Raw genomic sequence first — 23,461 nt, 5'->3', positions numbered from 1 at the left:
AAAGCACCCTCTTTGACGTGTGCAGGATAAGTTGGAAAGAGGTAAGTCGAGGGGAGTGGTTAAGTGTAATTGTCTTGAAAAACTTTGATCATACAGAATAAAACTCTTGACTTTACACCCACCCCCACCCAATATGTAAGTTTGTGACTTATGTCATAAATGTGGCATTGATTGCCACATTTTTGGATTCATGGATTCATATACTATATGCATCATAAAACACACAGAAACAGAAATAAGAAAGGATGCCATGAAAATGGGGAAAAAAACACAAAAACAAAAACAAAAAAGCAAACCCAGCTCACAATGTTTTTCTGTCATGCTCTCTTCTATAATAACTAACCAGGATCTCAAAGCATAATACATACCTTGGGAAGATAGGGGTATAAATCCTTATTTCAGAGAGTCTTTATAATCTTGAAACTTTCTGAATTTTTGTCAGATGTTGCTAGATGTCCATTGTTTATACCTCCTCATGCTGCTAACAAAGACCTTGTTCTAGAAATAGGGAAGGTTTCATGTTTCCATTTGCTTGAGGTTTGTTTGTGCTTGTGTTTTTGGATTACTTTAAATTTTTGTACGTTCTTGTTTTCTGCAGTAATCCTTTTAAGCCCCGTGTCATGCAGTGAGACCTGCTTTTGTTAAAATGAGATAATATGATATGGAAATCCACTTGAGTACTATGATGCTTGGGTAAGTTGAAAGCAAATAAAAATGTTCGTATCACAATGCCAACCCTTCCGTGTTGTAGAACGCTCACTCTTTCTGCAAGATTTCTTTGCCAATCTGACATGATGTGTGAACATCTGATATGCAGACCAAGAAAGGGTACAGAATAAATTTGTATATTATATAAAAGTAAAGCTCAGTCTTTTCTCTAGCTTTGGGTAAAAAAATAGGACAATCTAGTGTTTTCTTCCCACAGCCCAGGGAATCATCATAGGAATCCCTGGAGTCTCCATGCCTACCTTTTGACGTTGTTGCCCTAGACGGTGCCAAAAGGAAGCAGTGGAAGTGGAGATCTGAAGAAAAATACATGAGGTAAAGCAAGTGAATGTGGTGCTAATACCTTGCTCTTTCAACAATCCTTGTTGAATCAACTGAGTTTTCAGGTTTTTAAATTTCTACCACAACTCTTATTTTGGTCCATAACTTATATCTGACGTACTACAAGGCATAATTATAATTTTAGGTTATTATACTTTTTTATTTGTATTTATGTGTTTTTTCAAAATGTTACAGCATGGCATGCATTGTGAGGTATAAACAAAGAAAATCTAATCATAGCTGAAAAATTTCAGAAATAAAGTCTTTGCAATATTATTTTAAATTAAAAAATAAAAAGAACCAAGTTAAATGCAGAAAATGTTTTCTGTTTATTTTTCAAAGATTTGTATGTTACATAGTAACAATAGTTGGCAATTTTTGCAAGGTATATGTTAGAGAATCTTAAACCTGTCTGAAATTTTAAAAATAAATAGGCCCTTGATAATTTTTCTTTATATTATATATATACCTATTATATTACATATGTCATATTAGATATTATGTATAACAAATGTAACATAGAATCATGTTATAGTTATAGTTTATAAATTACATATCGCTTTTTAATTTAATTTTTCTTTATTCTGTTATTTATTTTTGTCACTTCTTCAATCATAAACATTTCCACCAGAATGCAGGCAGAAGAAATAAAAAGGTGCAGCCAAGCAATTTAATTCTGTCTTACAAGAGCAATAACAAAAATCAGTGTTTATGTCTGACTTTTAGCTTACTAAATGTTTTCACATTTTTTTTTAAGATTTTATTTATTTATTTGATAGGCAGAGATCACAAGTAGAGAGGCAGGCAGAGAGAGAGGAGGAAGCAGGCTCCCTGCTGAGCAGAGAGCCCGATGCGGGGCTCGATCCCAGGACCCTGAGATCATGACCTGAGCCGAAGGCAGAGGCTTTAACCCACTGAGCCACCCAGGCGCCCCCACATTTATCTTTTTACTTGATTCTGCCAACATTCTTAAAGTAGATATTAATATTATTAGTAGTATTATGTCCCCATTTTATAGATGAGGAAGTTAACTGTGGAGTGACTGGCTCAAGGGCTTTCTGTCCAACAAGTATAAGAGCTAGGACTTGAGATCTCACAACTGTTTCTTTTTTTTTTTTTCTTGAATAATATTCTGTTATCTTTGTGTATCCAATTATACAATGCATTACAATGCAGTTCTAGCAGGGGCTATAAGGGGAAGAGAGGTTAGACCTTTCAAAATCCTTTAAATATGAGACATACCAAATTAACAAGAAATAATGTACAGAAAATAATAGACATCAATATATCAACTGTCAATTTAAGTAAATTATTAATATTTTGCAAAATTCACTTCACTTTTCCGTCATTAAATACATCTGTTAATACTATAGAATATTAATATCTAAGGTTTTTGGTTTCATTCCTTTTTTCTTCTTATTCCTTAATTATTCTAAAGTGTAATAGATTATTTCCAGTTGCTTTATATCTTTTAATGTCTTTCATAATAACTATATTATTTGGGTTTAAAAACTTATGTATATAAGTCTGTGTGTTGAGGGCGGGAGCATTATGCCATATGTTTTCATTGGCAACTTGTTTTTTCTTCATTTTGACATCATGGTGTGAGGATTTAATTCATTCATTACACTCTTGTTCAATATTTCATTGCATGAATAAGCCACATCACATTTCCTAATTGAGACAGCTTGGGTGTTTGTGCTTTTTTCTGTCACAAACATTGCTACAGTAAATACCCTTAGTATGTCTCCTTTTCCATACACTTGAGAGACTTTAAGGTAGGTATGTAAGAAGAGTAAGTTCTGGGTTTTAAGGTATGTGCACCAATACCCTTCCAAGGAATTCCTAATTGTTTACCAACATGGTGGTACCAATTTGCACTCTTACCAAAATTTCCATATTCCAGTGTGCTTATTTTCATAGTATTACTAGGCTATTCATTTTGTCAACCAAATGGGTATGAAATAGTGTTTTCATTGTTGAACATTTATGTCCTTGCTTTTAGTGAAGTTGAAAAATTTCAAGTATTTTATCAACAAGTCATGCTTCTTTTGCTTGTGTTTCCTGATATCTTTGCCCTTTCTGATACTTTGTTTCTACTGTGTTACTTGTCTTTTCCTTATTGATTCATGGTAGTTTTATATATTCTGAATTCTAATCTGTTTTTAGCAGTAAGGATTATAAATACCTTCTAATTTGTGGTTTGTCTTTTTATTTCATTTATTTTTGTCTTACACATTTTTATTCTTTGTTTAGAAAATACTTCTACTCCCTAAGTTTTTGCACAGAAAACTTTAAATCCTATGATCTCATTTGAAATGGCCTCTACTTTTTTCATTATGATGAGATTCCACTTAACACCAAAGATTTAAAATTTTAAAAACAAATGACTGGAAAGAAGCCAATTTGAAAAGGCTACATACTATATAATTCCAACTATATGACATTCTGGAAAAAGCAAAACTATGGAGACAGTAAAAACATTAGGGGTTGCCAGGGGCTTAGCGGGAGGGAGGGAGGATGAATAGAGGGAACACGGGATTTTTAGGTCAGTGAAACTCTTGTGTGGTACTGCAATGCTTGATGAATGACATTATACATTTATCAAAACTCATAGAACATACAAACACAAGCAGTAAATTACAATGTCAACTACGGACTTTAATTAAAAATGTATCCTTATTGGTTCAACAATGATAACAAATGCACCACACTGATGCATGATGTTAACAATAGGGGAAAACAAATTGGAGGATCAGGGAGTATACTGGAACTCTGTGCACTTTCTGCTCATTTTTTTTCTGTAACATAAAACTTCTCTAAAAAAAATAAAGTAAAGGAATGCATTCTCTGACAATGAATACTTCTTTTCCTCATATGAAAGTGATTAGAACCCTGAAGGAAGTATTAGAAAAGATATGGTTTTGGGGCACTTGGACAGGTCGGTGGGTGAAGCATCCAACTCTTGATTTCAGCTCAAGTCATGATCTTAGGGTCATGAGATTGAGCCCCATGTTGGACTGCATGCTCAGCGGGGAATCTGCTTGAGATTCTCTTCACCATCTCCCTGTGCTGCCCCCCTCCACCACTTTCTCTCTCTTTCTTCCTCTCTAAACTAAATAAATAAAATCTTAAAAAAAGAAAAAGAACTGGTTTTGTAAGTCAGGGATAAATTATCTGGTGATGAGGGGGGTACCCAGGTCTTGATAGGTATATGCTTGTTGTCCTGCTGTAATTATTAATATCATCTACTATCATTCTCAAAAACTGTCCCATTTAGACAATAAATTGGTATGACCATCTTGACCCCCTACAAGCTTGGCTATCAAATATGAGAGATACAGATTTCTTTGACTAAAATCGGTTGGAAGTTGGTTTATAGATGTCTTCCAAGTTTCCCTCATTCTTGGTGTAAGAAGCTTACTTTTCAGTATGATGATTACCTCTGGCTCTGTGCTCAGGAATGACAGTTATAATTAATAACTGGGGAAAAATCATAGTTTATGCTAGAAGACAAGTGTGTTGTCAGTAGAGGTGTGTGTTAGAAAGCAGCAGATCTGACTCGCTGGGGAAACAGAATTGAAATATTTCTTCTTGATGTGAAGCCGTTGAGAATTGCCATTCTCAATTCTGCTTCGCTCTTTACCTTGCTCTGCTAGCTCCTGTATAGGGCCAAGGGTACCTGGGCTTGAGTTCAGTTGTACGATGTGGTCTAAGATAAGACACACAATCTTTTGGGGCCTCAAGCTTTCTCATTTGGAAAATAAGACACTTGAGTCAGGTAATCATTTTCTTTTAGTTCTAAACTTGTATGATTATGTGTTCTACAATTTTTAGGTGTGCTGCTGAAGCCAAGAGTAGTGAGAGATAAGTCTAGAAAAGTAAATGAGGCAAAAAAAATAGAGGTTCTGAGAAGTTTAGAGTTGGGTCTTGTACTTCCAGGTGTGACAGGGCTGCTGGCATCAACCAAACATTCCCACTGAGAATAACTAGAAAATCAGATACAATACAATAAATAATTGTTTGAAGGAGGCGGTGAGAACCAGCTGGTATTTGAGGGACATGATTAGGGAGAGAAGGGAATAGCATCTTATACTTCATTTGTCCCTTCTGGAGATCAGCTGATTGTTGCTGTGAGTTCTGTGCTTGAGAATCTGGGGCAGCTCTTACTAAGAGACACAGGAGCTGGCAAAGCTTTGGCAATCATGTGGGGCTGGAGAGGCAAAGCTCAGATTTCAGGGCTGTTAGAACAGCCAGGACTGGAAGGTCCAAGTTCCTGAAGTAAAGAAAAGCACAGAGAAGTAAGCCTGACTCTCAGTTTTTTGTTGTTTGTTTTTGGAACATGTTAAAATCTCAAAAAGAAACACACACACACACACACACACACACACACACACGTGTGCGCGAGTGAAAGATTTATTTATTTGAGAGAAAGAAAGCAGGGGGACAGGCAGCGGTAGAGGGAGAGAGAGAATCTCAAGCAGACTCCCCACTAAGTGTGAAGCCTGACTTAGAGCTAGATCTCCTGACCCTGAGATCATGACCTGAGCCAAAATCAAGTGTTGGATGCTTAACTGACTGAGCCACCCAGGTGCCCCAGGAACTTGCTAAATTCTTAAGTTCTTAGAACTTAAGAAATAAAGCAAAAATGTACTGACAGCTAATGTGGAGTTGTTGGCATCTTCATAGCCTCAAGGAGAAGGAAGAAAATAGGGTTTAGGATATGTGGAAGAAGGGCCCTAATCCCAGGCTTTCAGTCAGGATCTCTCGGAGGCTATACTCCAGAACAGTGGGGGCAGAGGGAAGAGAGTAAATTGAAGCTTACTAAGATTGAAATTCAGTCTCAGCTCAGCTTAGTTGTGGATTAGATGAAGGCATTTTTTTTTTTTTCTCTCACTGAGTGGGGAAGATGACAGAGGATACTATCTTAAGACTGTACACATTTTCATACAGGATAGATAATATTCAGTAAAAGCATGTATGCACATATACACAAAAAACAGGTTCAGTATTTTTTTTAAAAAGATTTTTATTTATTTATTTGACACAGAGAGAGATCACAAGTAGGCAGAGAGGCATGCAGAGAGAGAGGAAGGGAAGCAGGCTCCCCACTGAGCAGAGAGCCGGATGCTGGGCTCGATCCCAGGACCCCGGGATCATGACCCAAGCTGAAGGCAGAGGCTCAAGCCACTGAGCCACCCAGGCGCCCCCAGGTCTGGTATTTTATTTTATTATTATTATTTTTAAAGATTTTATTTATTTATTTGACAGAGATCACAAGTAGGCAGAGAGGCAGGCAGAGAGAGAGAGGAGGAAGCAGGCTCCCTGCTGAGCAGAGAGCCTGATGCGGGACTCGATCCCATGATCCTGAGATCATGACCTGAGCCGAAGGCAGCGGCTTAACCCACTGAGCCACCCAGGCGCCCCAGGTCTGGTATTTTAAAAAACATAATACGAAGTGGTGTATAGGACATAATCCTTCATTTAGAGCCCCTGATAAAAGCAGCATATAGACAGGAACAAGAGAAGGTGGGGATTGCTGTGAGGACAATTTACCCACATCTCTATAAGGAACAATTACATCAGTTTGGGCACTTTGTGTTGTAAATGACAGAAACCCTATTTCTAACAGCCTGAAACAACCAAAATAATTTATTGGCTTATTAGCTGTAAAATCCATAGATGATGGGGCTAGGTTTCTGGATTTGTTTTTGGGGTTCAACTCTGTCATCAAAGACAGTTTCACTTTTGGAGTGTCAGCTGTAAATCTTCCCTCAGAGAAGCAAAATGGCTTCAGTAATTCCAGACTTCACATACGCACAATTCTTTAAAAGAAAGGATATGGCTGTGGACTAGTAGTTTTCTCAGAATTGTGAGAAACGTTCTAGAGATAAAACCTCCAGGAAACATTTTTCTCAGAACAAACTGGCACAGATTGGGTTCAGTGTCAATTACCGGACATATAGCTGTGACCAATAACTCCGACAGATGACATAGGAAGGTTCTAATTGGTCTAAAACAACCACAGCCCCCTCGTAGAGCAGAGCACTACACATCCCAACAGCAGGGTAGGAGGTGTTGGGGAAGCATAGTCAACAGCTGCTATGGAAGTTTTGAATAAATATGTGCACGGTGAAAGAAACATGCAGCTATTTAAAAAAAAAAAAAAAAAAAAGGCTGGGGCACCTGGGTGGCTCAGTTGGTTGAGTGTCTGCCTGCTGCTCAGGGCTCAGGTCATGATCTCCACGGTCCTGCGATCAGTCCCATGCTGGGCTCCCCACTCAGCGGGGAGCCTGCTTCTTCTGTTGCTTCCTCTGCCCCACCCCCTCTCCTCCCACCTTGTGCTTTTTCTCTCAAATAAATAAATAAATAAGGTCTTTAAAGAAAAAAGCCTAGAAAAAAGAGAAAATATATAATTATTGCAGGTAAAGGACCATTCCAGAAGAACATGTGTTATAAAAAAGAAGAACATTTTCTACAGGAAATGCTGGGAACTGTCAGATTTAAGGTGATTAAATACACAAAGGAAAAGAATAAAAATATAGTGTAAATTAAAAGAGGATATTGCTAAGCCAATTTAAAAAAAGACCTTCAGTAAAAATAGCTACATTACGGGATTAATTTATAAATTAGAAATAGAGCAGTAGAGAATCAACATGGGTACCAATCAAATCAGTAACATGGGGAGATTCTTAGGAAAATGAGCAAAATAGAGCAGAGAAGATGAAGAAATGATGTCAAAAGAGGCTGTAATATATATGAAGCCAGAAATTGGAGATTATATGTGTTGATAATTGGTGTTTCCTGAAGTAGAGAATAATATAGGAAGAAAATGGTCTATTTTCATGTGCCTATAAATTAGAAATAGAGCAGTAGAGAATCAACATGGGTACCAATCAAATCAGTAACATGGGGAGATTCTTAGGAAAATGAGCAAAATAGAGCAGAGAAGATGAAGAAATGATGTCAAAAGAGGCTGTAATATATATGAAGCCAGAAATTGGAGATTATATGTGTTGATAATTGGTGTTTCCTGAAGTAGAGAATAATATAGGAAGAAAATGGTCTATTTTCAAAGATGTAATAGAAAACTCCCCTGAAATGAAAGAAAATATGATCCTATACATCAAAAATGTGTCCCTCTGTACCAGGAAAAACTGTTGTCAAAAAACACGTAAACACACATCCTGGGAAAGATAATTAGATATCAGACCCCGTCCCCTACAAAAAAAAAAAAAAAAAAAAAAAGCCTTTGTTTTAAATTCAGAAAATGGAAATCTCCCTCAAGGATAAATAATCAATCTGACCCATAGATTTAAGGTTATTCTACCAAAAGTCTGAAGTTTGCCTGAATGGGTTTGTGCACACGTATGTGTGTACACGCTGATTTTTACATGGAACTTGACAAGGAATTTAAAATTCATACCAAAGCACAAAGGGTAAATAATAACCAAACCCTCCTGAAGAAGAACAAGATGGAAGAGACTTGACTTCCAGAGCTACAGTTATCTAGAATAATTGTGACCATATGACACTGGCACAGGAGGAAGAGATATATAAGTATAACATAGTAGATGATCCCTAAACATAGCAACTTATATAATGAAACTTGATTTATGACAGAGTTGGACTGCAGGTCAGTGATGAGGAATGGACTTTTCAGTCTATGCTAAGATGGACTTCTGAACTGTGCTAGGATGATTGGTTAGACATGGGTTCCCTCTCTCGCTGTCTCTCTTTCTCTCTCTGCCCAATAAAATCTTAAAAAGAAAAAAGAAATGAGAAAAAATTACAATATCTTAGGTAAAGAAGGAGTTCTTAAGACATAAAAAGAGAGTACAACATACAGGGAAAAACTTGGATAAATTTGACTCATGTAAAACCAGGGACTGCTGTTTATCAAAAGACGCCTTAAAGATGGTGTTGGCAAAGGTTTACAGTAATCAGAACTCTTCGGCATTGCTGGTGGAAATATAAATTTGTACAGCCATCTTGGAAAACAGTTTGTATTATCTCATAAATAATTTCAACTACCCTGCTTCCTTGATACGCCCTAGAGAAAATGATGTACCTCAGCCCCAGGACATGATATAAGAATGTTTGCAGCAACACATTTTCTAGAAGTTAAAGCAAATGGACACACAGACACTGGAAATACCAAATACCGCTCAGGTAGATAATGGATGAATTCTTTGTGGATGCATTCCATGAATGCTAGAAACCTGTGTAAAGGAAGAAACTGCCTCTACTATAAGAACATGGAAAAAAATCTCAGGAACATAATTTTGAGGGGAACAAAGCAAATCATGGCAGGATACATAGGATATGATTCTATTTGTATGCAAAGCAAAGGTTGAATCAATTTCTCCGAAATTACTGAGCTGGAAAAAATAGTGGCAGAATCAATGAATAAATATAGGAGTTGCATCTTTGAAAAATCAAAACCAAACCATAAACTAGATAAAGCTGTCTAAAGTAATCAAAAAACAAAACAGAAGAAACACAAATATATATACAATTAAAAATATATCCGTTTTTGGTTGCTGCTTTTCCAAATTACCACAGGTTTTTTTGTTTGTTTTCTCTCTCTCTCTCTCTTTTTTTAAAGATTTATTTCTTTATTTGACAGAAGCAGCAGAGGGAGAGGGAAAAGCAGACTCCCCACTGAGCAAGGAGTCTGTTGCAGGACTGGATCCCAGGACCTTGGGATCATCACCTGAGTTGAAGGCAGCTGTTTAATCAGCTGAGCCACCCAGGTGTCCCAAATTACCACAAAGTGGCTTAAAACAACACAAACTTATTATCTCACAATTCTGTAGGTCAGAAGTGTAGGTGGGCTTAGATGATCATCAGGTTCCTCTGGCCCAGGGATGAAAGGGATGAAATGAAGGTGTCAACCTGAGCTCTCATTCTGAGGTGCTGGGGAAGAGTCTGCTTTCGTAGTTAATTTAAGCACTGGCAAAGTTCACTTCCTTGTGGTTGTAGGGCTGAGGTTACTGTTTCCTTGCTGGCTTCCAGTGAGGAGCCTCTCTCAGCTCCTTCAAACCAGCCGCTGTGTTCAAATCCTTCTCATACTTCTAATCTTGCCCATGTTCTTCATGCCACATTCATTCTACCATATTTTCTGACTCCAGTCGCTTTTAAGGGTTTCTGTGCTCTGATTGTGTCCCCCAGGATAATCCAAGAAATTCTTCCCTTCTCAAGGTCTATAGCCTTATCCTATCTGCAAGTACCATAACGTATTAAAAAATTCGGGGGGTTAGGGCATGGGCGATGGGCAAGGGGTCAGAGAGACTGAGCATTCATCTGCGTACTATAAAAAAAATAAGGAAAGAGAAATAACCCCTGATGCAGAAAAACACAACATATAAAGCACGGATCTATGCAAATAAGTGTGAAAACCTACCGAAATGGACAATTTTGTAAGAAAACATAATTTACTAAATTTGTCATGAAAAGAGGCAGGCAAAAATCTCTCCATGGGAGGGAACTAAGACTATCAAATTTCCTACAAAAGCACCAGTCCAAATGTTTCACAGTTGATTTTTTCAAAACTTCACGAAATAGATGATATCCAATGTCATCTACAAGGTCCGAGAAAATTGAGAAAAGGGTATGCTAGCTATTATTTATTGGTATCCAGCCTCTTATCTGACCATCTGTATTCTCTTCTGTATTTCGAGGATCTGGAAGCAGGGCTCTTGCTAGCAGGGTTCTGGTTAATTCTGCCAGCTGGAGGCACTAATGTAAGATTAGGAAGGGGGAAGAATGGGGAAGCCAAGTTCTCCTTCTGGCAGTGGTGGCCTGTCCAGGGCTGGTGTGAGCGGGCTCCTGAGTAGCTGTGAAGGGGGTGGTAGTGGTCCACAGGCAGCAGTGGCCACAACGACTACGTGGTTACTTTTTCCAACCTGCCGCTGCTTCTTGTAGGTCCTGATCTCAGGGTGAGATCTTGCTCTTCCAGCCCTACCAAACATCTTGAGACTGGACTTCTATTTCAACTCCCTCTCTGCTGGAAATATCCTGAATGCTTCCCGTGCTTCTTACTGGAATCTGACGGATACAGAAGGTAAGCATTTGAGTTGTTTTTATAAAGCTGCTCAAATTGATCCCATAATCTGACAAACACAGCATAAAAAGGAAATGTCAAACTGATCTTATTAATGAATGTCAGTGCAAAACTTCTAAATAAAATGTTATATAAAATATTAAAATAAAAACAGAGTTTAATGAATACTTCTATAAGTAATAAATCATGAATAACTGGGGCTCATCTCAAAGTCATTTGTCATATCAATATGTCGAAAGAGGACAAGGGAATGAAATAACAGGTGTAAATTTTCCAAAGAGGGAGACAAATTTGTTTTTCATGGTAATGTACTTATATAGCCCCAAAGAATCAGCTGAAAAGCTATTAGACACAATATGAATATTTAATAAAGTGCCTGGTTACAAAATTAATCTTTAAAATAATTAGCTTTTGGTTTTAAAAACAATAACTGATACGAAAGAAAATATCTTCGTTACAAAAGCAAGGAAAAAAATAAAGCCAGAGAAAAGCTTTTGAAAATGTGCAAACCTGCATGAAGAGAACTTTAGAACGCTGACCAGGGCGTAGAAAGAGGACTGAAGGGGCGTCTGGGTCGCTCAGTCATTAAGCATCTGCCTTCTACTCCCTTGGGTCATGATTCCAGGGTTCCTGGGATGGAGCCCTGCCTCGGGGTGGGGGCGGAGGGGTGGGTACCTGCTCAGTGGGGACCCTGCTTCTCCCTCTCCCTCTGCTACTCCCTCTACTTGTGTTCCCTCTCTGTCTCTCTGTCTCTCTGTCTCTCAAATAAATAAAGAAAACAAACAAACAAAAAAAAAAGCAGACTGAAGACATGAAAAGAGGCATCTTATATTTTGGTTAGTAAGCTTCACGTTGCAGAGATAGCAATCCTTTGTAAAATAATCTGCTAAAACCATATATACATTCTCATCAAAATACTGGAATGTTTAATTTTAATTTTTTAACTTTTTGATTTTGACAAAATAATTCTAAAATACAAATTTGGGTGAATATAAATTTGGGTGAATACTGAGAACAAAAAAGAAATGGGGGGGGGTCTAATGGTATCCAAGAATAAAATGTACCATGAATGCAACAGTAATTAAAACAGTATGGCATTGATGCAGGAATAAAGCTGATGGCCATGAACCAGAGCAGGAAGTTCAAAATAAACTCATGTACCTAGGAGTGTCAGCCTATGATACAGATGACTTTTCAAATCTTTGAAAGTATGCACTTCTTAATATATACTAATAGGATAATTAGCTCACTTGAATGACACAAATTTAAATGAGTCCTGATTCCCTCTTCTCTCATTATATCAAAATAAATTCCAAATTAGTTTAAAAAAAAGTAATGTGTAAGTGAAAATTACAAATATTAGAAGGGCATATGAGTAAGTTTGTTTTTATACGTTGAATGAAGAGAAAGCTCTTTTAAGAATAAACCCAGCAACTATAAAGAAAAATAACTGATATATTTTGAGCATAAGTATTAAAAAATTTTTCTGTTAAGTAAGATTAATGGATGGATGGATGGATGAATAGAGTCAAATGACAAATTTATTTCACAGATTAAAAAATAGTTATAGTTAAAATAACTATATATAACTAAATAATATTATAAATAATAACTTATATTATATATTTAATATATTATATATAATAACTAAATAAATATTATATGTAAAAAAACAACTAAATATAAATAACTATTAAAAATAGTTATAAAATTTATCAAGCAGAAGGATTGAATCTTTCAACAGACAAAAGCTCATTAAAATCAATATGAAAAAGATTAACTGACAATCTAACAGAAAAATGGTCAAAGGATATGAATAGTCAAAGGGAAAAATATAAATGGTTAATAACTTTAGGAATAGTACTAAAGTTAAAATAGTCCTAAAGTTAATTAATTATTCAAAATTAATGAAATGCAGGGGCGCCTGGGTGACTCAGTGGGTTAAAGCCTCTGCCTTCGGCTCAGGTCATGATCTCAGGGTCCTGGGATCGAGCCCCGCATTGGGCTCTCTGCTCAGCAGGGAGCCTGCTTCCTCCTCTCTCTCTGCCTGCCTCTCTGCCTACTTGTGATCTCTGTCTGTCAAATAAATAAATAAATAATCTAAAAAAATTAATGAAATTCAATTGGAAACAATGAAACACACTTAATCATTAATCACACTAGGGAAAATGAAACAAGTCTATAATCCCATTGTTGGTAAATAGAATACAGTGACTAATACACTTGGTGTAAGTATAAAATGGTACAATGTTTTTGGAGGTAAATAGGCAGTTTTGATACACACCTTAAATTCATATATCCCATAAAGGAACAATGGAGATTTCCCTGTGTATTTCATTTATATATTAAACACATAATCTATTGAACACTTACTATGTGCTGTTCTCTGTGTTCACTACCAGGGATACAGCAGTGATCAAGAAAGTCTTTGTCCTTAAGTTATCTGCTAGCCAAAATGTAACATTGCTTGTAGTGATTTCAAACAAACAAACAAACAAACTTGATGTTAGGAGAATTTTTGTGTGTTTGTAATCCATACAACATGATACCATGAAATTATTAAAGAGAATGAGATAAACATGAATGTACTTTTGGGAAAGTTCATGAACAATCGTGAAGTGGAAAAACAACTCACATTAAGTATGCATAATATAGTGTTACCCAAAGTTTGTCAAGATACACACACACACACACACACACTCATGTGCCTATAAAATAAAACATCTAGAAGAATACATAATTCACTCAAGAGATCATCACTGGGAAGCTGCATGGGAAAAGAAGGAGATGTCAGACTATTACTCTTAATTTCATAGAATTCTAAATGGCTTATTTCTTCTCATAATCATATATTAATTTTTAATAATTAAAAAACTCCATCTCAGATGTTTTTAGAAAGAAGTCTCTCAAAAGTTCATTTACATTGATTCCCAGAGCATATTGGGATCTGTTGGCGGACTTCACATTTCCACTTCCTCCCATGGGAATGGGTTCCTGCTTAATTAAGTGACCCAGCCTGCAGGGAAGGTATTGGCAACACCATTTGGAACACCTAGATGTATCCCAGGAGTTCCATTCCTTAACTGGGAGGTCGTCCATCAAATAGAGAATTGACTTCATTTTTGAAGTGCAACCCCTTCGCCTTCTAGCATTGTTGACTAAATTTCCCCTCACCATTGTGGAGTCCTCACACTAGAAGTCATCACTGCTGTTGGTTGGTGTTTGAAGATACCAAAGGGAAGAGCTATCGTTTATTTCATAATCCGAAAGTGATCATACGGTGTTCATTTTAATAGTCTTCCCTTTATATTTATTGCCTAGGCCAAACAGGAAACAATCTGTAGGCCTGACACTTGGTTTTGCAAATACACCTTTCCTGGCAATGATGATGGTCCCAAGGCAGCAGTGGCATGGGCATCTTAAAATAAAACATCTTTCTTACGTAGAAGAAGTTTACAATTCTCTAAAGGTTTTGTCATGGCATTTAAGTAGGCTGATATTCTACAGAGTAGTCATACCTGCACATTTGATGGATTATATTTTGGGAACAATGATTGTTTTCAGTGTGGGGAAAAGCCTCCACAGACGGATTGATACTGGGCTCCGTGCTGGGTCTTATGCATTAATCATGAAGTATCATGCTTATGCAAATGTGTAGACTCCCAATTAGGCAGAGAGCACAGAGCCCTGGGAATAATGTTATGGGCTATTGGGCCTTTGAAATACACTCCTTGGCCAAATTTTCAAAAGCAAAGCAGATTTGAGATGCCTTTTTACTCTTGAAAACAGGTGTACAATTGTCTTCTTAGTGCTTATTTCATGCCTTCGACCTTAAAATAAAGCTTTCTCCCAGTTGGCATGATTTTCCCTCATTGCTCAACAGAAGCAGTGGAAATTCTGAATCACTGACAAGAAAATAAAATGTTCATTCAAAATCTATACGTGCTAAGAATATTGAGGATACATCAATATTTGGGGTTTTGGGTCACACATTTTGAATGTTTCATGTATTCAGTTTTCCTCTGGCAAGCTCTGCCATCTCTTATATTTTCTGTGATTAATCAAAATATTCAGGTTTCTATGTTGTAAATCCTCTGCACATGATGCAAATATCATGAAGAGAAAACACAAATGCTGGAAGACAGACTTTTGCTTTTATGTATTACTTCTCATTTTCAAAACTTTACTTTGTTAACTTGAAACTGCTGATGTCTTACCCTGGCTCTTATTATCATAAGACACTTGTTGGATCCACTCCAGTATCTGGCGAGGATGTAGTGGTGGGTGGGAATGAGGGAGAATAAGAAGAAAGTTTGGAGAAGTTTTTGCTCTCCTTCATTTAAATCTCTCTTTCTAAGGTGGTCATTTTGAGTTTGGCTATGTCTACTTGCTATTATTCAGATGAGGCATATAGACTGGCAAATTGAATGTTGCTACATAAGGAAATTTCGTAGGTTAGGAGAAAGGATGAAAAGATGTTTTTTTAGTCGTATATACAGTAATCCTTGCCTCTAACTATCTAGTTTAACAAAAGCTTCAGACACATGTTTGAACATTTGTTATTCAACTGGGAATCAATTGAATAAGAAACCAGTTGAAGGAAATCCTGCTTTTTTCATCAACAATATCTAGGACACAGCTGATTGATAAGTCACTTACTATATAAGTCTTGCTTCCCATACAGCACTCACTCATGGCTTGAGTGGGGTGGAGGACTGGCAGGGATGGAGAGAAAGAAGGAGAGGGGAAGAAGAGAGGAGGGAGGAAGACTATAGGCTTAAGGGAGAAAGAGAGAGCTGGAGACCTTCTTTATAATATTTGAAAGTTGAAGATAATGTCTGGAAAACCCTCCTTCGTGGGAAGAAAGGACTTCCTGACTTTTAAAAATGGTGTTAATCTACTGCGCTGTTTTTTCAGAATGCTCCTGGCTATGTGAGTAGCATTTCCAATTAGATCTCGTTGAAAAGTTTGTACAGAAGTCTGTAGCCCTCCAAATGCAATTTATTACATTAGGCGATTCAACAAAAGATTGGCTTTTCTTAGCCCAAGCCATAAATGGCATTGGCAAGTTAGTCCAGTCAATCTTTTTCAACATAGCTTCTTAATCCTGGCAACAAAATCATCCTTCTTTCTTCTCTTTCTCATTGTCTCTTTCTTTTTCACACACCACACACACATGCATACACGATTTTAATGATTAAACATTTTAAGTAACTACTGCTCCTCACTTTATGAGGACTGTAGGGAAAAAATGCCTCTGTGTAATCCTGTCAGTGGAGAAACTCATTTCTAAATACATTATTAAAAAACCAGGCCCACCGAGGGGACTTTGTAGGGCATGTCGTATGTTTCCTGTGACTTGAGTAGCTGTGGAAAGGGAGGTGTGCCCATTTGACCCAAGCAGGACCTGCTCTATAATTGAGGCCCTCCCTTCATCTCCAAATTTGGAAAGTTTCACTCTCCCCACTGGTGTTGTCCTCTGTGAAATCAGAAGCCTACAAAGAGAAAGATCAAAGGGTGAGAGAAAGGCCATGGTACATCGTTGCAGGAAAACATCTGATTTCTGTTGCACTTAGGTTTATTTAGGTGTTCTCTGTTTCCATAGTGAAAAACAAAGCAGCAACTGGAGAAATAAGGCAATAGAAAATTATGATGTCAAGCTGGAATTTGTTGAATGGAAATTAATGAAACTTAATGATGCTCCCGAGTTTTCTCTTCTACAAGAAGGTTATAAAGGGGCTTTTTGTGTTAGTGTATTGCCTTGCTTGCTTCACTTCGTGTTGTTACTTTGGTTTTTGTGTTTACTGTGCAAGAGAAGTATTTTTTCCCACCATGGTCTGGAACAAAGGGCAGAGTAGTGCTTGGTGATGACAAGTATGATCATATCCTTAAGAAAAAAAAAGGAACATCCTATCCTTAAGAAAATAATCTAGTACTATAATCTGGTAAAATGGAACTCTTTCAGACAGGATAGCCTTGGTCAGTAGAAGGTGGTGATCTTTCCTCACAGAAATGCAGAGAAACAAGAAAGGACAGACTTCAACTTCCTAGGGCGTCCCACCACCCCATACCAGCCATCCCTTACATTGAATAGGTCTTCCAACCCTGTTTATAACTGAGCCCAAGAAAAATATCTCAGCATGACTCTGCCAGTTAATTGCCACCAAATTTGTTCCATCCTTAATATAATTTTGTCATCTCTCAGTTAGCTACAGTAAGCTGTTCTGTAATGATAGTTTGCACTACTCTCCCCCATTCTATTTAGACTTTACTTCTAGTTAGAACAAATAGCAGTTTTCGAAGTGTTATGTGGGGGCTCTTGGAAGAGCCCCAAGACCTTGTCAGGAGGTCCTCATGGTCAGACCTATGATTTTGTAATGTTATTTGTCTTTTCTACTCTTATCCTCTTATATATGTGCAGTAGAGTTTTCCAAAAGCAATATGAAGTGTTCCATAGATTTTTTAAATTGATTTTAATGAGTTCATTGATAATTTTAATTAATTTATTAATTTAAAAGATTAGAAGCAGATATTAGATTCCAGCTATCTTTTATTAACAGACATTAAAGAGATTAAGAAATTTGCAAAAATGTAAAACAGTGCCTATCTTCTTATTAATTTTTAAGTAGTATTTTGGAAAATATAGTGATATTTCATAAAATATGTTTGTATTAACATGTGGTAGGTTTATTATTATTTTAGGCTATTTGTAAATACATGCTTTTAGATTTTTTGAGTTTTAAGAAAAGGTCTTTAGGATCCTCCATAATTTTTAAGAATTTTAGGGAATCCAGAGACCAAAACATTTGGGAATCCTTAGCTTACAAAGTGAGCAGAGCAGAGTCAAGGTAGGAAGTGATGCCTTTATCTTTAGCATCTCAAAGTCCTTATAAATTAAGTACAGCTGGGCCTTGCTTTATAATAATCAAGTGTATTAATATTAATATTCACAGTGAAGATAAATTGTGGTAAAATTCAAATTTAAAGCAGCTTTGATGAGTTTTTTAAGTGCACTGTGACTAGTTTTCAAAACTATAAGTGCATTTTCAACTTTTTAAAAAAGATTTTATTTATTTGAAAGAGACAAAGACAGAGTGCATGTGAGAGAAAGAGGAGTAGGGGAAGGAGAAACAGACCTCTGGCTGAACAGAAAGCCTGATGCAGGACTTGATCCCAGGACCCCAGAATCATGACCTGAGCCAAAGGCAGATGTTTAAGTGACTGAGCCACCTGGGCACCCTCAATTTTCAGCTTCTAAGAACATATGTAGTGCAGCCTGATGAACATATTGGCCCTTATTCTAGGTGAATTAAAGTAACACTCTTTGGGTATAAGAAAAATAGCAGTGATTTAATTGGGCTTTAGAGACAATGAAGGTGAAAAATCTGTATTTGGTCTTTTTTTACAAAAACTATAAAACCGGGGCGCCTGGGTGGCTCAGTGGGTTAAGCCGCTGCCTTCGGCTCAGGTCATGATCTCGGGGTCCTGGGATCGAGTCCCGCATCGGGCTCTCTGCTCAGCAGAGGGCCTGCTTCCCTCTCTCTCTCTCTCTGCCTGCCTCTCTGTCTACTTGTGATCTCCCTCTGTCAAATAAATAAAAATAAAATCTTTAAAAAAAAAAAAACTATAAAACCAAAGTAAGATATAGGGAAAATGAAAATGTGACTGGCTCTAGAAGAAAGAGATCAATATCCTTTTCAGAACCAATTTATTTTCACGTGAGTTTTGTTTTGTTTTGTTTTAAGGTAGAAATAAGAAGAGCAAAGAATCATCCAAGGACAAACTAGATTACTCTGCCAGATTTGCCACAGAGTGTTGCTATTTGAGATACTATTTAAAAAAATTAGAGCAGGGAAACTGGATTAAAATTGGTTTGGGGAGAATCAAGGGAATCAAGAATTGAGAGAGAGAAAAGCAGAGTTGACTTTGGGGACCCACAGAGAGAGCTGTTTTGCTTGAAATTAACAAATGGGTTTGGGCTCTAGCAAGGAAAGTCTGAACTTGAACTATACAAAAGCCGAAAACACTAACTGTCCTCAGAGAAAAATAAGAAAAACAGTCCAGGACAAGTTAACAAATTGCATCTAGTTAGTAACAAGAGCATATGTTGACTGGGGGCGTGTGTGTATGTGTGTGTGTGTGTGTGTGTGTGTGTGTGTGTGTGTGTGTGTGTGTGTGTGTTTGGTACTGGTGTCAGGTTTCAGAGTTTGCTGCACACACTCTTGATGACAGGGAGCCCGCCATGTTTATGGGCCCTGAAAATGGTCCATTCTAAGGAGGAAACCAAAAAGCCCAGAGGTATGTGGTTTTTGAGCAAGTCTGTCCTTTGCAGAAGGAGAAACATACATCTACTTCTCTGATTTCTGGAGTGTGCTTTCCTGTACCCAGAAGTCTGCAGTCACTGCTAAGAGTCAGAAACAGCTAGTTAAAGTGCCATGTTTTCAGTAATGGCTACCAATTCTGACATTTGATTTTTAGCAGTTTGGATCAGTTGACATTTGACTGGCTCTTGAGTTTACTATCAGAAGATGGGCTTTTGCTTCTCTTCAGTTGTAAGATTTGCTGAATTAATTTTTATCAAAATTTTCAAAATTTTTATCAAATTTTTCAGAAACAATACATCAGGCCCCTCTCCCTGGAAGACAAGCTGGAAGAACAAGAGGACAACAACCCAAGGGTCGTCATAAAACTGTACAACCCCAATACCAGGGGAAAATAGTATATTAAGTTCCTGGTATTGCCTCATGGCCTGTTTATTTCTTAGATTTGACTTTTCTTTTCTTTTTTAAAAATTCTTTCTCAACATTTTTTTTTCTTTTTACACACTTACCATTTCAACTAGATTCTTAGTACAACATATTCCATAGTAACTTTTTAACTTGAAATTTTTCACACATATACTTTTTTCTTTTTCCTTTTTCTTTATATCTATATCTGTATAAAGATATATAGAGATGTAAGCTTCAATGTAGTCCTTTTCTCCTTATTCATATATATATATATAAGTTTTAATTTCCCTGTATCTCTGGGAAGTAGTGTTCTCTAACAAAGAGAACAAAATACACCCAGGAAGAACTCAAAATGTCATCATCCTTAGCCAAGAAAAGGACAAGGAAGATCTTTCTTCAATTTAGAGCTCTTTATAGAGTTTGTCATTAACTGAACACAAAAGGTTAGAATGAAAAATTTTAGCCATCTTCATCATAGATGTGGCCAAAGTCTCTACTTAAATTTTCCATTTAAAATATGTCATATCTATGCATGCCTAAATTGGAGCTACTTAAAATCAAGCTACCTAATAGTACTGAAACTTTTCATATGATTAAACCACATGATGGAAAAGATAAAGCAGCCGTCTTCCTGCTCACACTGTAGGGGGCCAAGAAATGATTTTCCAATTGTAGCATCTAAACTATGTATAATTCCTAGGTTATTCAGAGATCTTAGTCCCTTAAAGCTCAAACATATAAATGTACACATGTAAACATACAACCTGCTGAATGCTGCTCAAAAAATATGGGAGGGGCGCCTGGATGGCTCAGTGGGTCAAACCTCTGCCTGTGGCTCAGGTCATGATCTCAGGGTCCTGGAATTGAGCCCTGCATTGGGCTCTCTGCTTGGTGGGGAGCCTGCTTCCTCCTCTCTCTCTCTGACTGCCTCTCTGCCTACTTGTGATTTCTCTGTCAAATAAACAAATAAAATCTTAAAAAAAATTTGGGAAAGAGTTAAATGTAGAAAATACATGTTACAAGTAGAAGTTAAACTGAAGAGATTGAACTAATAGACCCCTTAAGCAGTTGTGAGGAAGCAGGCTGCAAAAAGCATACCACCAGAATTAAAAAGGAGGACAGGGATGAGAGAAGTAAGCTGTGGGAAAACAAGCTAGGACTGAAAACGGTTAACACAACACACACACACACAAATACACACACACACATACACACACAGAAAACAGGCCATGGTTTTAGTAGCTTTACAAAAATTTCTGAAGGAAATTTAAGGTTTCTTTGAATATTGATGGGCCATAGGAAGTTCATATCTGGTAAGGAATGCTAACAAGTCTTCTCTGTAGCTACAGTGAGTGGTCAGACACCCCTTATAGAAAGTTTTCTCTCTCTCTCTCTCTCTCTCTCTCACATACACACACAGTAAATCTGGTGATTGGCCCCCTGCAAAAGATATACAAAATCACCTTAATTTTCTTTCCAACTTTGAAGCTATGAGCATTAGGGACCTTTGGGTAGTTTCCTTGCTTGGGATTGTATGTCTACTTTCCTTTTATTTAAGTAGTTGCATTGGATTCAAGGTTGGTTCTGGGTTCTTGCGTATGTTCTGAGATTAGGGTCTTAACTATATTAAGAATGAATAATCCTCCAGGAAACTTTCAGAATGAGAAATGATTTTAAGGATATTTAAGAATGTAGAACAGAGAAAGAATGTCTTAGGGAAGTGGTGAAATAGGTTGAGATTGTTTGAATTAAAATGTAGGACTCATATCCTAATAAAACAAAGGTCTTCCTTCATAGCTGAGGTGGTGAACATTATTGTCTGAACATTAGCTTTCTGTAGGGTCCAACGTAGAAACTGACTCCAGATCTTCTAAATTAATTTTTTATTTTTTATAAACATATATTTTTATCCCCAGGAGTACAGGTCTGTGAATCACCAGGTTTACACACTTCACAGCACTCACCAAAGCACATACCCTCCCCAATGTCCATAATCCCACCCCCTTCTCCCAAACCCCCTCCCCCCAGCAACCCTCAGTTTGTTTTGTGAGATTAAGAGTCACTTATGGTTTGTCTCCCTCCCAATCCCATCTTGTTTCATTTATTCTTCTACCCACTTAAGCCCCCATGTTGCATCACCACTTCTTCATATCAGGGAGATCATATGATAGTTGTCTTTCTCTGCTTGACTTATTTCGCTAAGCATGATACGCTCTAGTTCCATCCATGTTGTCGCAAATGGCAAGATTTCATTTCTTTTGATGGCTGCATAGTATTCCATTGTGTATATATACCACATCTTCTTGATCCATTCATCTGTTGATGGACATCTAGGTTCTTTCCATAGTTTGGCTATTGTGGACATTGCTGCTATAAACATTCGGGTGCATGTGCCCCTTTGGATCACTACGTTTGTATCCTTAGGGTAAATACCCAATAGTGCAATTGCTGGGTCATAGGGCAGTTCTATTTTCAACATTTTTAGTCTTGCAGTTAATTTAATATTTTTTTCTTTTTCATTTTTTGTTTTTTTTTTCTTGCCTTCGGGTAAAATTTTTTTTTAATTTTTTTTTTAACTGTTACCTTTTTCTTTTTTAACGATTTTTTACAAGTTTATCTAATATATATATATTTTTTCTTTTTTACATTTTTCTTAGGTGTTTTCTTTTTTTTTTTAAATTCTTTTCTTTTCTTTTTTTTTTCTTTTTTCTTTCTTCCTTTTTGAACCTCTTTTTATCCCCTTTCTCCCCCCTCACGATTTTGGATCTCTTCTAATTTGGTTAAAGTATTTTTTCCTGGGGTTGTTGCCACTCTTTTAGTATTTTACTTGCCCCTTCATATACTCTTATCTGGACAAAATGACAAGACGGAAAAATTCAACACAAAAAAAAGAACAAGAGGCAGTACCGAAGGCTAGGGACCTAATCAATACAGACATTGGTAATATGTCAGATCTAGAGTTCAGAATGACAATTCTCAAGGTTCTAGCCGGGCTCGAAAAAGGCATGGAAGATATTAGAGAAACCCTCTCGAGAGATATAAAAGCCCTTTCTGGAGAAATAAAAGAACTAAAATCTAACCAAGTTGAAATCAAAAAAGCTATTAATGAGGTGCAATCAAAAATGCAGATCTTCTAAATCAGAGGATCTTAAAATGTTTTGTGCTGTCAATCTCTTGGGCCGTCTGGTGAAGCCTGTGGACTATTCCTCTGAATAATGTTTTTACAAAGGCAGCCAACTATATTAAAATAGAAATCCAGGTTCAGAATATATCTACATTATATTCATGCATATCCATGTATAACCATACATGGATATAACACATTTATATCCACAATATATCCATATTATATCCACATTATGGGTATATTCTAAAGATGGAGCCAACAGACTCTCTTGATGAACTGGATCTGGCCTGAGAGAAAAAGTTAAAAAATGACTCTATGTTGTTGGCAGAACAAATGAGAGTGTGGAATGTCCATACTTAAACTTTCAGTCTAGTAAAACTAAAACCCCTCAACACTTAAATGCAGGGGAAGGAACAGAGGCCTACTGCTTCAGATAATTTTTTCTCTTTATTAAGACATCCACTAAATTGGTGATGGTCACTGAGGCTTCTT

General features: G+C 36.9%; 1 long non-coding RNA gene across 2 annotated transcripts; it reads left to right on the top strand.

Moving 5' to 3' along the window:
• Positions 1–561: 561 nt before the first annotated feature.
• Positions 562–19,903, top strand: LOC116589993. Of its 2 annotated transcripts, XR_004285467.1 has the most exons (4): positions 562–693; positions 926–1,041; positions 10,975–11,113; positions 19,725–19,903. It is a non-coding gene; the product is annotated as an uncharacterized LOC116589993 (long non-coding RNA). The 2 variants fall into 2 exon arrangements; XR_004285468.1 differs by lacking the exon at positions 926–1,041.
• The last annotated feature ends 3,558 nt before the right edge of the window (positions 19,904–23,461 follow it).

This window comes from Mustela erminea, chromosome 5 (assembly GCF_009829155.1).
Source record: "Mustela erminea isolate mMusErm1 chromosome 5, mMusErm1.Pri, whole genome shotgun sequence".
In the NCBI taxonomy this organism is placed as follows: domain Eukaryota; kingdom Metazoa; phylum Chordata; class Mammalia; order Carnivora; family Mustelidae; genus Mustela; species Mustela erminea.
The sequence above is the reverse complement of the archived record's forward strand: the minus strand, read 5'-3'. Positions and strand labels throughout refer to the sequence as shown.